Raw genomic sequence first — 14,186 nt, forward strand, 5'->3', positions numbered from 1 at the left:
TAATAAAGAGACAGCTTTTTACACACAGTTTTAAACAAAGTACTGATATAATTCCTCTTCAACTCACCGCTTTGTTTTCTATGCAAAAACCACTTCGCCACAGAATATTCGATATTATTGGCATATTATCTGCTCTTCTCCTCCTTTCAAAACTTGCTAAAAGCTGTATTTAAAAGAGCAGGTTGGCCGGGGTAATTCACACCCTTCAATGCCAGCTTAATGTTTAGGTTAGTGGGAATCACAGAGGAATTAGGGATGGAAACTTCTTTGCTGGTGGTAGAAGCGGTCTGGTGAATTTTTAGAGAGAAGAGGCCATCGATGTTTGAATGTAGAAAATTGTTCTGGCTGCAGCCTGCAGTATGGACTTCTTGGTGTGTGTAGCTCCCAGTGTTCTGACAGCGCGACGTTATGGGAAAGCATGTGATTCAGCAGCTACCAGTGGGCTTCGTGCGGCGGAGATTTTGTGGCTGTTAGCGGAGTTGATAACAGAAGGTCATTAAGAGAAGCCTGCATGCGGTAGGCAAAGGAGTAATGTTTGCCGGCGGGGGACGTGCGGCGATTAACCTGTGCGGTAGTGAAAAGGAGTTAAAGAGAAGGAAGTGTGCGGATGCGGAAAGAATGGAATAATTGTGGTAGGCTGCCGGCTGAGTAGTTTGGTGAATGTTTGGTGTGGTTCCGGCACTGCCGATTGGATGGTGGGGCTGCAGTGTGAGTCAGATAAAAAAAAAAAAAAAAACAGGAGTAGGATCCAATGAGACTAACTGGCATGTATAGACGCGTGTAATGCAAAAGGGCTATTTTTGGTAGCGTCTCTCGCTTACGGCCATACCACCCTGAACGCGCCCAATCTCGTCTGATCTCGGAAGCTAAGCAGGCTAGTGTCTGGTTAGTACTTGGATGGGAGACCACCTGGGAATACCAGGTGCTGTAAGCTTTTCTCAGTTTTACTTTATACAGGGGGCGCTCCACTTCACGATTAATTTAAATGTATCACTCCCCTTCCATTTGACTATTTTATATATTTCTTTTTTCTCTCATTCATAAAGGCAGCTTTTACACACCGTTTTACTCTAAATACTGCCTGGTAATTATAGCTGCTGTAAGCTGTTCGTGCCTTTATTCCACCAGGGAGCGATCTTCTCACAAATTTGAAGACTGTCACTCCCCATTCACGTTTTACAACTTATTGTTAATAATAAAGAGACAGCTTTTTACACACAGTTTTAAACAAAGTACTGATATAATTCCTCTTCAACTCACCGCTTTGTTCTCTATGCAAAAACCACTTCGCCACAGAAGACTCGATATTATTGGCATAGCAAGGTCTGCTCTTCTCCTCCTTTCAAAACTTGCTAAAAGCTGTATTTAAAAGAGCAGGTTGGCCGGGGTAATTCACACCCTTCAATGCCAGCTTAATGTTTAGGTTAGTGGGAATCACAGAGGAATTAGGGATGGAAACTTCTTTGCTGGTGGTAGAAGCGGTCTGGTGAATTTTTAGAGAGAAGAGGCCGTCGATGTTTCAATGTAGAAAATTGTTCTGGCTGCAGCCTGCAGTATGGACTTCTTGGTGTGTGTAGCTCCCAGTGTTCTGACAGCGCGACGTTATGGGGAAGCATGTGATTCAGCAGCTACCAGTGGGCTTCGTGCGGCGGAGATTTTGTGGCTGTTAGCGGAGTTGATAACAGAAGGTCATTAAGAGAAGCCTGCATGCGGTAGGCAAAGGAGTAATGTTTGCCGGCGGGGGACGTGTGGCGATTAACCTGTGCGGTAGTGAAAAGGAGTTAAAGAGAAGGAAGTGTGCGGATGCGGAAAGAATGGAATAATTGTGGTAGGCTGCCGGCTGAGTAGTTTGGTGAATGTTTGGTGTGGTTCCGGCACTGCCGATTGGATGGTGGGGCTGCAGTGTGAGTCAGATAAAAAAAAAAAAAAAAAACAAGAGTAGTATCCAATGGGACTAACTGGCATGTATAGACGCGTGTAATGCAAAAGGGCTGTTTTTTGTAGCGTCTCTCGCTCATGGCCATACCTTCCTGAACACGCCCGATCTTGTCTGATCTTGGAAGCTAAGCAAGGTAGGGTCTGGTTAGTACTTGGATGGGAGACCACCTGGGAATACCAGGTGCTGTAAGCTTTTCTCACTTTTACTTCATACAGGGGGCGCTCCACTTCACGATTAATTTAAATCTATCACTCCCCTTCCATTTTACTATTTTACATATATATATTTCTTTTTTCTCTCATTCATAAAGGCAGCTTTTGGAAACCATTTTACTCTTAATACTGCCTGGTAATTCTAGGTGCTGTAAGCTGTTCGTGCCTTTATTCCACCAGGGAGCGATCTTCTCACAAATTTGAAGACTGTCACTCCCCATTCACGTTTTACAACTTATTGTTAATAATAAAGAGACAGCTTTTTACACACAGTTTTAAACAAAGTACTGATATAATTCCTCATCAACTCACCGCTTTGTTTTCTATGCAAAAACCACTTCGCCACAGAAGACTCGATATTATTGGCATAGCAAGGTCTGCTCTTCTCCTCCTTTCAAAACTTGCTAAAAGCTGTATTTAAAAGAGCAGGTTGGCCGGGGTAATTCACACCCTTCAATGCCAACTTAATGTTTAGGTTAGTGGGAATCACAGAGGAATTAGGGATGGAAACTTCTTTGCTGGTGGTAGAAGCGGTCTGGTGAATTTTTAGAGAGAAGAGGCCGTCGATGTTTGAATGTAGAAAATTGTTCTGGCTGCAGCCTGCAGTATGGACTTCTTGGTGTGTGTAGCTCCCAGTGTTCTGACAGCGCGACGTTATGGGGAAGCATGTGATTCAGCAGCTACCAGTGGGCTTCGTGCGGCGGAGATTTTGTGGCTGTTAGCGGAGTTGATAACAGAAGGTCGTTAAGAGAAGCCTGCATGCGGTAGGCAAATGAGTAATGTTTGCCGGCGGGGGACGTGCGGCGATTAACCTGTGCGGTAGTGAAAAGGACTTAAAGAGAAGGAAGTGTGCGGATGCGGAAAGAATAGAATAATTGTGGTAGACTGACGGCTGAGTAGTTTGGTGAATGTTTGGTGTGGGTCCGGCGCTGCCGATTGGATGGTGGTGCTGCAGTGTGAGTCAGATAAAAAAAAAAAAAAAACCAGGAGTAGGATCCAATGGGAATAACTGGCATGTATAGACGCGTGTAATGCAAAAGGGCTGTTTTTGGTAGCGTCTCTCTCTTACGGCCATACCTTCCTGAACACGCCCGATCTTGTCTGATCTTGGAAGCTAAGCAAGGTAGGGTCTGGTTAGTACTTGGATGGGAGACCACCTGGGAATACCAGGTGCTGTAAGCTTTTCTCACTTTTACTTCATACAGGGGGCGCTCCACTTCACGATTAATTTAAATCTAGCACTCCCCTTCCATTTTACTATTTTATATATATATTTTTTTTCTCTCTTTCATAAAGCCAGCTTTCAGAAACCGTTTTACTCTAAATACTTCCTGGTAATTCTAGGTGCTGTAAGCTGTCCGTGCCTTTATTCCACCAGGGCACGATCTTCTCACAAACTTGAAGACTGTCACTCCCCATTCACGTTTTACAACTTATTGTTAATGATAAAGAGACAGCTTTTTACACACAGTTTTAAACAAAGTACTGATATAATTCCTCTTCAACTCACCGCTTTGTTTTCTATGCAAAAACCACTTCGCCACAGAAGACTCGATATTATTGGCATAGCAAGTTCTGCTCTTCTCCTTTCAAAACTTGCTGAAAGCTGTATTTAAAAGAGCAGGTTGGCCATGGTAATTCACACACTTCAATGCCAGCTTAATGTTTAGGTTAGTGGGAATCACAGAGGAATTAGGGATGGAAACTTCTTTGCTGGTGGTAGAAGCGGTCTGGTGAATTTTTAGAGAGAAGAGGCCGTCGATGTTTGAATGTAGAAAATTGTTCTGGCTGCAGCCTGAAGTATGGACTTGTTGGTGTGTGTAGCTCCCAGTGTTCTGACAGCGCGACGTTTTGGGGAAGCATGTGATTCAGCAGCTACCAGTGGGCTTCGTGCGGCGGAGATTTTGTGGCTGTTAGCTGAGTTGATAGCAGTGGGTCGTTAAGAGAAGCCTGCATGCGGTAGGCAAATGAGTAATGTTTGCCGGCGGGGGACGTGCGGCGATTAACCTGTGAGGTAGTGAAAAGGACTTAAAGAGAAGGAAGTGTGCGGATGCGGAAAGAATGGAATAATTGTGGTAGGCTGCCGGCTGAGTAGTTTGGTGAATGTTTGGTGTGGGTCCGGCGCTGCCGATTGGATGGTGGGGCTGCAGTGTGAGTCAGATAAAAAAAAAAAAAGAACATTAGTAGGATCCAATGGGACCAACTGGCATGTATAGAGGCGTGTAATGCAAAAGGGCTGTTTTTGGTAGCGTCTCTCGCTTACGGCCATACCACCCTGAACGCGCCCGATCTCGTCTGATCTCGGAAGCTAAGCAGGGTAGGGTCTGGTTAGTATTTGGATGGGAGACCTCCTGGGAATACCAGGTGCTGTAAGCTTATCTCACTTTTAATTTATACAGGGGGCGCTCCACTTCACGAATAATTTAAATGTATCACTCCCCTTCCATTTTACTATTTTATATATTTCTTTTTTCTCTCATTCATAAAGGCAGCTTTTACACACCGTTTTACTCTAAATACTGCCTGGTAATTATAGCTGCTGTAAGCTGTTCGTGCCTTTATTCCACCAGGGAGCGATCTTCTCACAAACTTGAAGACTGTCACTCCCCATTCACGTTTTACAACTTATTGTTAATGATAAAGAGACAGCTTTTTACACACAGTTTTAAACAAAGTACTGATATTATTCCTCTTCAACTGACCGCCTTGTTTTCTATGCAAAAACCACTTCGCCACAGAAGACTCGATATTATTGGCATAGCAAGTTCTGCTCTTCTCCTTTCAAAACTTGCTAAAAGCTGTATTTAAAAGAACAGATTGGCCGGGGTAATTCACACCCTTCAATGCCAGCTTAATGTTTAGGTTAGTGGGAATCACAGAGGAATTAGGGATGGAAACTTCTTTGCTGGTGGTAGAAGCGGTCTGGTGAATTTTTAGAGAGAAGAGGCCGTCGATGTTTGAATGTAGAAAATTGTTCTGGCTGCAGCCTGCAGTATGGACTTCTTGGTGTGTGTAGCTCCCAGTGTTCTGACAGCGCGACGTTTTGGGGAAGCATGTGATTCAGCAGCTACCAGTGGGCTTCGTGCGGCGGAGATTTTGTGGCTGTTAGCGGAGTTGATAACAGAGGGTCGTTAAGAGAATCCTGCATGCAGTAGGCAAAGGAGTAATGTTTGCCGGCGGGGGACGTGCGGCGATTAACCTGTGCGGTAGTGAAAAGGAGTTAAAAAGAAGGAAGTGTGCGGATGCGGAAAGAATGGAATAATTGTGGTAGGCTGCCGGCTGAGTAGTTTGGTGAATGTTTGGTGTGGGTCCGGCGCTGCCGATTGGATGGTGGGGCTGCAGTGTGAGTCAGATAAAAAAAAAAAAAAAACAGGAGTAGGATCCAATGGGACTAACTGGCATGTATAGAGGCGTGTAATGCAAAAGGGCTGTTTTTGGTAGTGTCTCTCGCTTGCGGCCATACCACCCTGAACACGCCCGATCTCGTCTGATCTCGGAAGCTAAGCAGGCTAGGGTCTGTTTAGTACTTGGATGGGAGACCACCTGGGAATACCAGGTGCTGTAAGCTTTTCTCACTTTTACTTTATACAGGGGGCGCTCCACTTCACGATTAATTTAAATCTATCACTCCCCTTCCATTTTACTATTTTATATATATATATATATTTTTTTCTCTCATTCATAAAGGCAGCTTTTAGAAACCGTTTTACTCTAAATACTTCCTGGTAATTCTAGGTGCTGTAAGCTGTTCGTGCCTTTATTCCACCAGGGCGCGATCTTCTCACAAACTTGAAGACTGTCACTCCCCATTCACGTTTTACAACTTATTGTTAATAATAAAGAGACAGCTTTTTACACACAGTTTTAAACAAATTACTGATATAATTCCTCTTCAACTCACCGCTTTGTTTTCTATGCAAAAACCACTTCGCCACAGAAGACTCGATATTATTGGCATAGCAAGGTCTGCTCTTCTCCTCCTTTCAAAACTTGCTAAAAGCTGTATTTAAAAGAGCAGGTTGGCCGGGGTAATTCACACCCTTCAATGCCAGCTTAATGTTTAGGTTAGTGGGAATCACAGAGGAATTAGGGATGGAAACTTCTTTGCTGGTGGTAGAAGCGGTCTGGTGAATTTTTAGAGAGAAGAGGCCGTCGATGTTTGAATGTAGAAAATTGTTCTGGCTGCAGCCTGCAGTATGGACTTCTTGGTGTGTGTAGCTCCCAGTGTTCTGACAGCGCGACGTTTTGCGGGAAGCATGTGATTCAGCAGCTACCAGTGGGCTTCGTGCGGCGGAGATTTTGTGGCTGTTAGCTGAGTTGATAGCAGAGGGTCGTTAAGAGAAGCCTGCATGCGGTAGGCAAATGAGTAATGTTTGCCGGCGGGGGACGCGCGGCGATTAACCTGTGAGGTAGTGAAAAGGACTTAAAGAGAAGGAAGTGTGCGGATGCGGAAAGAATGGAATAATTGTGGTAGGCTGCCGGCTGAGTAGTTTGGTGAATGTTTGGTGTGGGTCCGGCGCTGCCGATTGGATGGTGGTGCTGCAGTGTGAGTCAGATAAAAAAAAAAAAAAAACCAGGAGTAGGATCCAATGGGAATAACTGGCATGTATAGACGCGTGTAATGCAAAAGGGCTGTTTTTGGTAGCGTCTCTCTCTTACGGCCATACCTTCCTGAACACGCCCGATCTCGTCTGATCTTGGAAGCTAAGCAAGGTAGGGTCTGGTTAGTACTTGGATGGGAGACCACCTGGGAATACCAGGTGCTGTAAGCTTTTCTCACTTTTACTTCATACAGGGGGCGCTCCACTTCACGATTAATTTAAATCTATCACTCCCCTTCCATTTTACTATTTTATATATATATTTTTTTTCTCTCTTTCATAAAGCCAGCTTTCAGAAACCGTTTTACTCTAAATACTTCCTGGTAATTCTAGGTGCTGTAAGGTGTTCGTGCCTTTATTCCACCAGGGCGCGATCTTCTCACAAACTTGAAGACTGTCACTCCCCATTCACGTTTTACAACTTATTGTTAATGATAAAGAGACAGCTTTTTACACACAGTTTTAAACAAAGTACTGATATTATTCCTCTTCAACTGACCGCTTTGTTTTCTATGCAAAAACCACTTCGCCACAGAATACTCGATATTATTGGCATAGCAAGTTCTGCTCTTCTCCTTTCAAAACTTGCTAAAAGCTGTATTTAAAAGAACAGATTGGCCGGGGTAATTCACACCCTTCAATGCCAGCTTAATGTTTAGGTTAGTGGGAATAACAGAGGAATTAGGGATGGAAACTTCTTTGCTGGTGGTAGAAGCGGTCTGGTGAATTTTTAGAGAGAAGAGGCCGTCGATGTTTGAATGTAGAAAATTGTTCTGGCTGCAGCCTGCAGTATGGACTTGTTGGTGTGTGTAGCTCCCAGTGTTCTGACAGCGCGACGTTTTGGGGAAGCATGTGATTCAGCAGCTACCAGTGGGCTTCGTGCGGCGGAGATTTTGTGGCTGTTAGCGGAGTTGATAACAGAGGGTCGTTAAGGGAAGCCTGCATGCGGTGGGCAAAGGAGTAATGTTTGCCTGCGGGGGACGTGCGGCGATTAACCTGTGAGGTAGTGAAAAGGACTTAAAGAGAAGGAAGTGTGCGGATGCGGAAAGAATGGAATAATTGTGGTAGGCTGCCGGCTGAGTAGTTTGGTGAATGTTTGGTGTGGGTCCGGCGCTGCCGATTGGATGGTGGGGCTGCAGTGTGAGTCAGATAAAAAAAAAAAAAAAACCAGGAGTAGGATCCAATGGGACTAACTGGCATGTATAGACGCGTGTAATGCAAAAGGGCTGTTTTTTGTAGCGTCTCTCGCTTATGGCCATACCACCCTGAACACGCCTGATCTCATCTGATCGCTGAAGCCAAGCAGGGTAGGGTCTGGTTAGTACTTGGATGGGAGACCTCCTGGGAATACCAGGTGCTGTAAGCTTTTCTCACTTTTACTTTATACAGGGGGCGCTCCACTTCACGATTAATTTAAATCTATCACTCCCCTTCCATTTTACTATTTTATATATATATATATATATATTTTTTTTTTTTCTCTCATTCATAAAGGCAGCTTTTAGAAACCGTTTTACTCTAAATACTTCATGGTAATTCTAGGTGCTGTAAGCTGTTCGTGCCTTTATTCCACCAGGGCGCGATCTTCTCACAAACTTGAAGACTGTCACTCCCCATTAACGTTTTACAACTTATTGTTAATAATAAAGAGACAGCTTTTTACACACAGTTTTAAACAAAGTACTGATATTATTCCTCTTCAACTGACCGCTTTGTTTTCTATGCAAAAACCACTTCGCCACAGAAGACTCGATATTATTGGCATAGCAAGTTCTGCTCTTCTCCTTTCAAAACTTGCTAAAAGCTGTATTTAAAAGAACAGATTGGCCGGGGTAATTCACACCCTTCAATGCCAGCTTAATGTTTAGGTTAGTGGGAATCACAGAGGAATTAGGGATGGAAACTTCTTTGCTGGTGGTAGAAGCGGTCTGGTGAATTTTTAGAGAGAAGAGGCCGTCGATGTTTGAATGTAGAAAATTGTTCTGGGTGCAGCCTGCAGTATGGACTTGTTGGTGTGTGTAGCTCCCAGTGTTCTGACAGCGCGACGTTTTGGGGAAGCATGTGATTCAGCAGCTACCAGTGGGCTTCGTGCGGCGGAGATTTTGTGGCTATTAGCGGAGTTGATAACAGAGGGTCGTTAAGAGAAGCCTGCATGCAGTAGGCAAAGGAGTAATGTTTGCCGGCGGGGGACGTGCGGCGATTAACCTGTGCGGTAGTGAAAAGGAGTTAAAAAGAAGGAAGTGTGCGGATGCGGAAAGAATGGAATAATTGTGGTAGGCTGCCGGCTGAGTAGTTTGGTGAATGTTTGGTGTGGGTCCGGCGCTGCCGATTGGATGGTGGTGCTGCAGTGTGAGTCAGATAAAAAAAAAAAAAAAAACAGGAGTAGGATCCAATGGGACTAACTGGCATGTATAGAGGCGTGTAATGCAAAAGGGCTGTTTTTGGTAGCGTCTCTCGCTTGCGGCCATACCACCCTGAACACGCCCGATCTCATCTGATCTTGGAAGCTAAGCAGGCTAGGGTCTGGTTAATACTTGGATGGGAGACCTCCGGGGAATACCAGGTGCTGTAAGCTTTTCTCACTTTTACTTTATACAGGGGGCGCTCCACTTCACGATTAATTTAAATCTATCACTCGCCTTCCATTTTACTATTTTATATATATATATATTTTTTTCTCTCATTCATAAAGGCAGCTTTTACACACCGTTTTACTCTAAATACTTCCTGGTAATTCTAGGTGCTGTAAGCTGTTCGTACCTTTATTCCACCAGGGCGCGATCTTCTCACAAACTTGAAGACTGTCACTCCCCATTCACGTTTTACAACTTATTGTTAATGATAAAGAGACAGCTTTTTACACACAGTTTTAAACAAAGTACTGATATTATTCCTCTTCAACTGACCGCTTTGTTTTCTATGCAAAAACCACTTCGCCACAGAAGACTCGATATTATTGGCATAGCAAGTTCTGCTCTTCTCCTTTCAAAACTTGCTAAAAGCTGTATTTAAAAGAACAGATTGGCCGGGATAATTCACACCCTTCAATGCCAGCTTAATGTTTAGGTTAGTGGGAATCACAGAGGAATTAGGGATGGAAACTTCTTTGCTGGTGGTAGAAGCGGTCTGGTGAATTTTTAGAGAGAAGAGGCCGTCGATGTTTGAATGTAGAAAATTGTTCTGGCTGCAGCCTGCAGTATGGACTTGTTGGTGTGTGTAGCTCCCAGTGTTCTGACAGCGCGACGTTTTGGGGAAGCATGTGATTCAGCAGCTACCAGTGGGCTTCGTGCGGCGGAGATTTTGTGGCTGTTAGCGGAGTTGATAACAGAGGGTCGTTAAGAGAAGCCTGCATGCAGTAGGCAAAGGAGTAATGTTTGCCGGCGGGGGACGTGCGGCGATTAACCTGTGCGATAGTGAAAAGGAGTTAAAAAGAAGGAAGTGTGCGGATGCGGAAAGAATGGAATAATTGTGGTAGGCTGCCGGCTGAGTAGTTTGGTGAATGTTTGGTGTGGGTCCGGCGCTGCCGATTGGATGGTGGTGCTGCAGTGTGAGTCAGATAAAAAAAAAAAAAACCAGGAGTAGGATCCAATGGGACTAACTGGCATGTATAGACGCGTGTAATGCAAAAGGGCTGTTTTTGGTAGCGTCTCTCGCTTATGGCCATACCACCCTGAACACGCCTGATCTCATCTGATCGCTGAAGCCAAGCAGAGTAGGGTCTGGTTAGTACTTGGATGGGAGACCTCCTTGGTGCTGTAAGCTTTTCTCACTTTTACTTTATACAGGGGGCGCTCCACTTCACGATTAATTTAAATCTATCACTCCCCTTCCATTTTACTATTTTATATATATATATTTTTTTTTCTCTCATTCATAAAGGCAGCTTTTACACACCGTTTTACTCTAAATACTTCCTGGTAATTCTAGGTGCTGTAAGCTGTTCGTACCTTTATTCCACCAGGGCGCGATCTTCTCACAAACTTGAAGACTGTCACTCCCCATTCACGTTTTACAACTTATTGTTAATGATAAAGAGACAGCTTTTTACACACAGTTTTAAACAAAGTACTGATATTATTCCTCTTCAACTGACCGCTTTGTTTTCTATGCAAAAACCACTTCGCCACAGAAGACTCGATATTATTGGCATAGCAAGTTCTGCTCTTCTCCTTTCAAAACTTGCTAAAAGCTGTATTTAAAAGAACAGATTGGCCGGGGTAATTCACACCCTTCAATGCCAGCTTAATGTTTAGGTTAGTGGGAATCACAGAGGAATTAGGGATGGAAACTTCTTTGCTGGTGGTAGAAGCGGTCTGGTGAATTTTTAGAGAGAAGAGGCCGTCGATGTTTGAATGTAGAAAATTGTTCTGGCTGCAGCCTGCAGTATGGACTTGTTGGTGTGTGTAGCTCCCAGTGTTCTGACAGCGCGACGTTTTGGGGAAGCATGTGATTCAGCAGCTACCAGTGGGCTTCGTGCGGCGGAGATTTTGTGGCTGTTAGCGGAGTTGATAACAGAGGGTCGTTAAGAGAAGCCTGCATGCAGTAGGCAAAGGAGTAATGTTTGCCGGCGGGGGACGTGCGGCGATTAACCTGTGCGGTACTGAAAAGGAGTTAAAAAGAAGGAAGTGTGCGGATGCGGAAAGAATGGAATAATTGTGGTAGGCTGCCGGCTGAGTAGTTTGGTGAATGTTTGGTGTGGGTCCGGCGCTGCCGATTGGATGGTGGTGCTGCAGTGTGAGTCAGATAAAAAAAAAAAAACCAGGAGTAGGATCCAATGGGACTAACTGGCATGTATAGACGCGTGTAATGCAAAAGGGCTGTTTTTGGTCACGTCTCTCGCTTATGGCCATACCACCCTGAACATGCCCGATCTCATCCGATCTCGGAAGCCAAGCAGGGTAGGGTCTGGTTAGTACTTGGATGGGAGACCTCCTGGGAATACCAGGTGCTGTAAGCTTTACTCACTTTTACTTTATACAGGGGGCGCTCCACTTCACGATTAATTTAAATCTATCACTCCCCTTCCATTTTACTATTTTATATATATATATATATTTTTCTCTCATTCATAAAGGCAGCTTTTACACACGTTTTACTCTAAATACTGCCTGGTAATTCTAGGTGTTGTAAGCTGTTCGTGCCTTTATTCCACCAGGGCACGATCTTCTCACAAACTTGAAGACTGTCACTCCCCATTCACGTTTTACAACTTATTGTTAATAATAAAGAGACAGCTTTTTACACACAGTTTTAAACAAAGTACTGATATAATTCCTCTTCAACTCACCGCTTTGTTTTCTATGCAAAAACCACTTCGCCACAGACAACTTGATATTGTTGGCATAGCAAGGTCTGCTCTTCTCCTCCTTTCAAAACTTGCTAAAAGCTGTATTTAAAAGAGCAGGTTGGCCGGGGTAATTCACACCCTTCAATGCCAGCTTAATGTTTAGGTTAGTGGGAATCACAGAGGAATTAGGGATGGAAACTTCTTTGCTGGTGGTAGAAGCGGTCTGGTGAATTTTTAGAGAGAAGAGGCCGTCGATGTTTCAATGTAGAAAATTGTTCTGGCTGCAGCCTGCAGTATGGACTTGTTGGCGTGTGTAGCTCCCAGTGTTCTGACAGCGTGACATTTTGGGGAAGCATGTGATTCAACAGCAACCAGTGGGCTTCGTGCGGCGGAGATTTTGTGGCTGTTAGCGGAGTTGATAACAGAGGGTCTTTAAGAGAAGCCTGCATGCGGTAGGCAAATGAGTAATGTTTTCCGGCGGGGGACGTGCGGCGATTAACCTGTTCGGTAGTGAAAAGGACTTAAAGAGAAGGAAGTGTGCGGATGCGGAAAGAATGGAATAATTGTGGTAGGCTGCCGGCTGAGTAGTTTGGTGAATGTTTGGTGTGGGTGCGGCGCTGCCGATTGGATGGTGGTGCTGCAGTGTGAGTCAGATAAAAAAAAAAAAAACAGGAGTAGGATCCAATGGGACTAACTGGCATGTATAGAGGCATGTAATGCAAAAGGGCTGTTTTTGTTCGCTGCTCTCGCTTATGGCCCTACCACCCTGAACACGCCCGATCTCGTCTGATCTCGGAAGCTAAGCGGGGTAGGGTCTGGTTAGTACTTCAATGGGAGACTGCCTGGGAATACCACGTGCTGTAAGCTTTTCTCACTTTTACTTTATACAGGGGGCACTCCACCTCACGATTAATTTAAATCTATCACTCCCCTTCCATTTTACTATTTTATATATTTCTTTTTTCTCTCATTCATAAAGGCAGCTTTTACACACGTTTTACTCTAAATACTGCCTGGTAATTCTAGGTGCTGTAAGCTGTTCGTTAATTTATTCCACCAGCGCGCGATCTTCTCACAAACTTGAAGACTGTCACTCCACATTCACGTTTTACAACTTATTGTTAATAATAAAGAGACAGCTTTTTACACACAGTTTTAAACAAAGTACTGATATAATTCCTCTTAAACTCACCGCTTTGTTTTCTATGCAAAAACCACTTCGCCACAGAATATTCGATATTATTGGCATATTATCTGCTCTTCTCCTCCTTTCAAAACTTGGTAAAAGCTGTATTTAAAAGAGCAGGTTGGCCGGGGTAATTCACACCCTTCAATGCCAGCTTAATGTTTAGGTTAGTGGGAATCACAGAGGAATTAGGGATGGAAACTTCTTTGCTGGTGGTAGAAGCGGTCTGGTGAATTTTTAGAGAGAAGAGGCCGTCGATGTTTCAGTGTAGAAAATTGTTCTGGCTGCAGCCTGCAGTATGGACTTGTTGGCGTGTGTAGCTCCCAGTGTTCTGACAGCGTGACATTTTGGGGAAGCATGTGATTCAACAGCAACCAGTGGGCTTCGTGCGGCGGAGATTTTGTGGCTGTTAGCGGAGTTGATAACAGAGGGTCTTTAAGAGAAGCCTGCATGCGGTAGGCAAATGAGTAATGTTTGCCGGCGGGGGACGTGCGGCGATTAACCTGTTCGGTAGTGAAAAGGACTTAAAGAGAAGGAAGTGTGCGGATGCGGAAAGAATGGAATAATTGTGGTAGGCTGCCGGCTGAGTAGTTTGGTGAATGTTTGGTGTTGGTGCGGCGCTGCCGATTGGATGGTGGTGCTGCAGTGTGAGTCAGATAAAAAAAAAAAAAAAACAGGAGTAGGATCCAATGGGACTAACTGGCATGTATAGAGGCGTGTAATGCAAAAGGGCTGTTTTTGTTCACCGCTCTCGCTTATGGCCATACCACCCTGAACACGCCCGATCTCGTCTGATCTCGGAAGCTAAGTGGGGTAGGGTCTTGTTAGTACTTGGATGGGAGACTGCCTGGGAATACCACGTGCTGTAAGCTTTTCTCACTTTTACTTTATACAGGGGGCACTCCACCTCACGATTAATTTAAATCTATCACTCCCCTTCTATTTTACTATTTTATATATT

At 44.5% G+C, this 14,186-nt stretch overlaps 1 protein-coding gene, 8 non-coding genes and 3 pseudogenes across 9 annotated transcripts in view; all 12 read left to right on the forward strand.

Moving 5' to 3' along the window:
* LOC125712214 (uncharacterized) overlaps window positions 1-14,186 on the forward strand; it is a 433,528-nt gene that overhangs the window by 228,574 nt on the left and 190,768 nt on the right. The gene's annotated exons all lie outside the window — the stretch shown is intronic.
* Window positions 816-934, forward strand: LOC125730866 (5S ribosomal RNA). The gene has a single exon (XR_007391156.1). It is a non-coding gene; the product is annotated as a 5S ribosomal RNA (ribosomal RNA).
* On the forward strand, window positions 2,013-2,131 carry LOC125731626 (5S ribosomal RNA; annotated as a pseudogene).
* Window positions 3,215-3,333, forward strand: LOC125731226 (5S ribosomal RNA). The gene has a single exon (XR_007391507.1). It is a non-coding gene; the product is annotated as a 5S ribosomal RNA (ribosomal RNA).
* Window positions 4,409-4,527, forward strand: LOC125732916 (5S ribosomal RNA). The gene has a single exon (XR_007392279.1). It is a non-coding gene; the product is annotated as a 5S ribosomal RNA (ribosomal RNA).
* On the forward strand, window positions 5,601-5,719 carry LOC125735835 (5S ribosomal RNA). Its single transcript, XR_007395121.1, has one exon. It is a non-coding gene; the product is annotated as a 5S ribosomal RNA (ribosomal RNA).
* LOC125737218 (5S ribosomal RNA) lies at window positions 6,805-6,923 on the forward strand. Its single transcript, XR_007396485.1, has one exon. It is a non-coding gene; the product is annotated as a 5S ribosomal RNA (ribosomal RNA).
* LOC125736796 (5S ribosomal RNA) lies at window positions 8,000-8,118 on the forward strand. Its single transcript, XR_007396064.1, has one exon. It is a non-coding gene; the product is annotated as a 5S ribosomal RNA (ribosomal RNA).
* On the forward strand, window positions 9,209-9,327 carry LOC125730946 (5S ribosomal RNA). The gene has a single exon (XR_007391239.1). It is a non-coding gene; the product is annotated as a 5S ribosomal RNA (ribosomal RNA).
* Window positions 11,591-11,709, forward strand: LOC125733576 (5S ribosomal RNA). The gene has a single exon (XR_007392916.1). It is a non-coding gene; the product is annotated as a 5S ribosomal RNA (ribosomal RNA).
* On the forward strand, window positions 12,788-12,906 carry LOC125731386 (5S ribosomal RNA; annotated as a pseudogene).
* On the forward strand, window positions 13,979-14,097 carry LOC125731659 (5S ribosomal RNA; annotated as a pseudogene).

This window comes from Brienomyrus brachyistius, chromosome 2 (assembly GCF_023856365.1).
Source record: "Brienomyrus brachyistius isolate T26 chromosome 2, BBRACH_0.4, whole genome shotgun sequence".
Classification (NCBI taxonomy): domain Eukaryota; kingdom Metazoa; phylum Chordata; class Actinopteri; order Osteoglossiformes; family Mormyridae; genus Brienomyrus; species Brienomyrus brachyistius.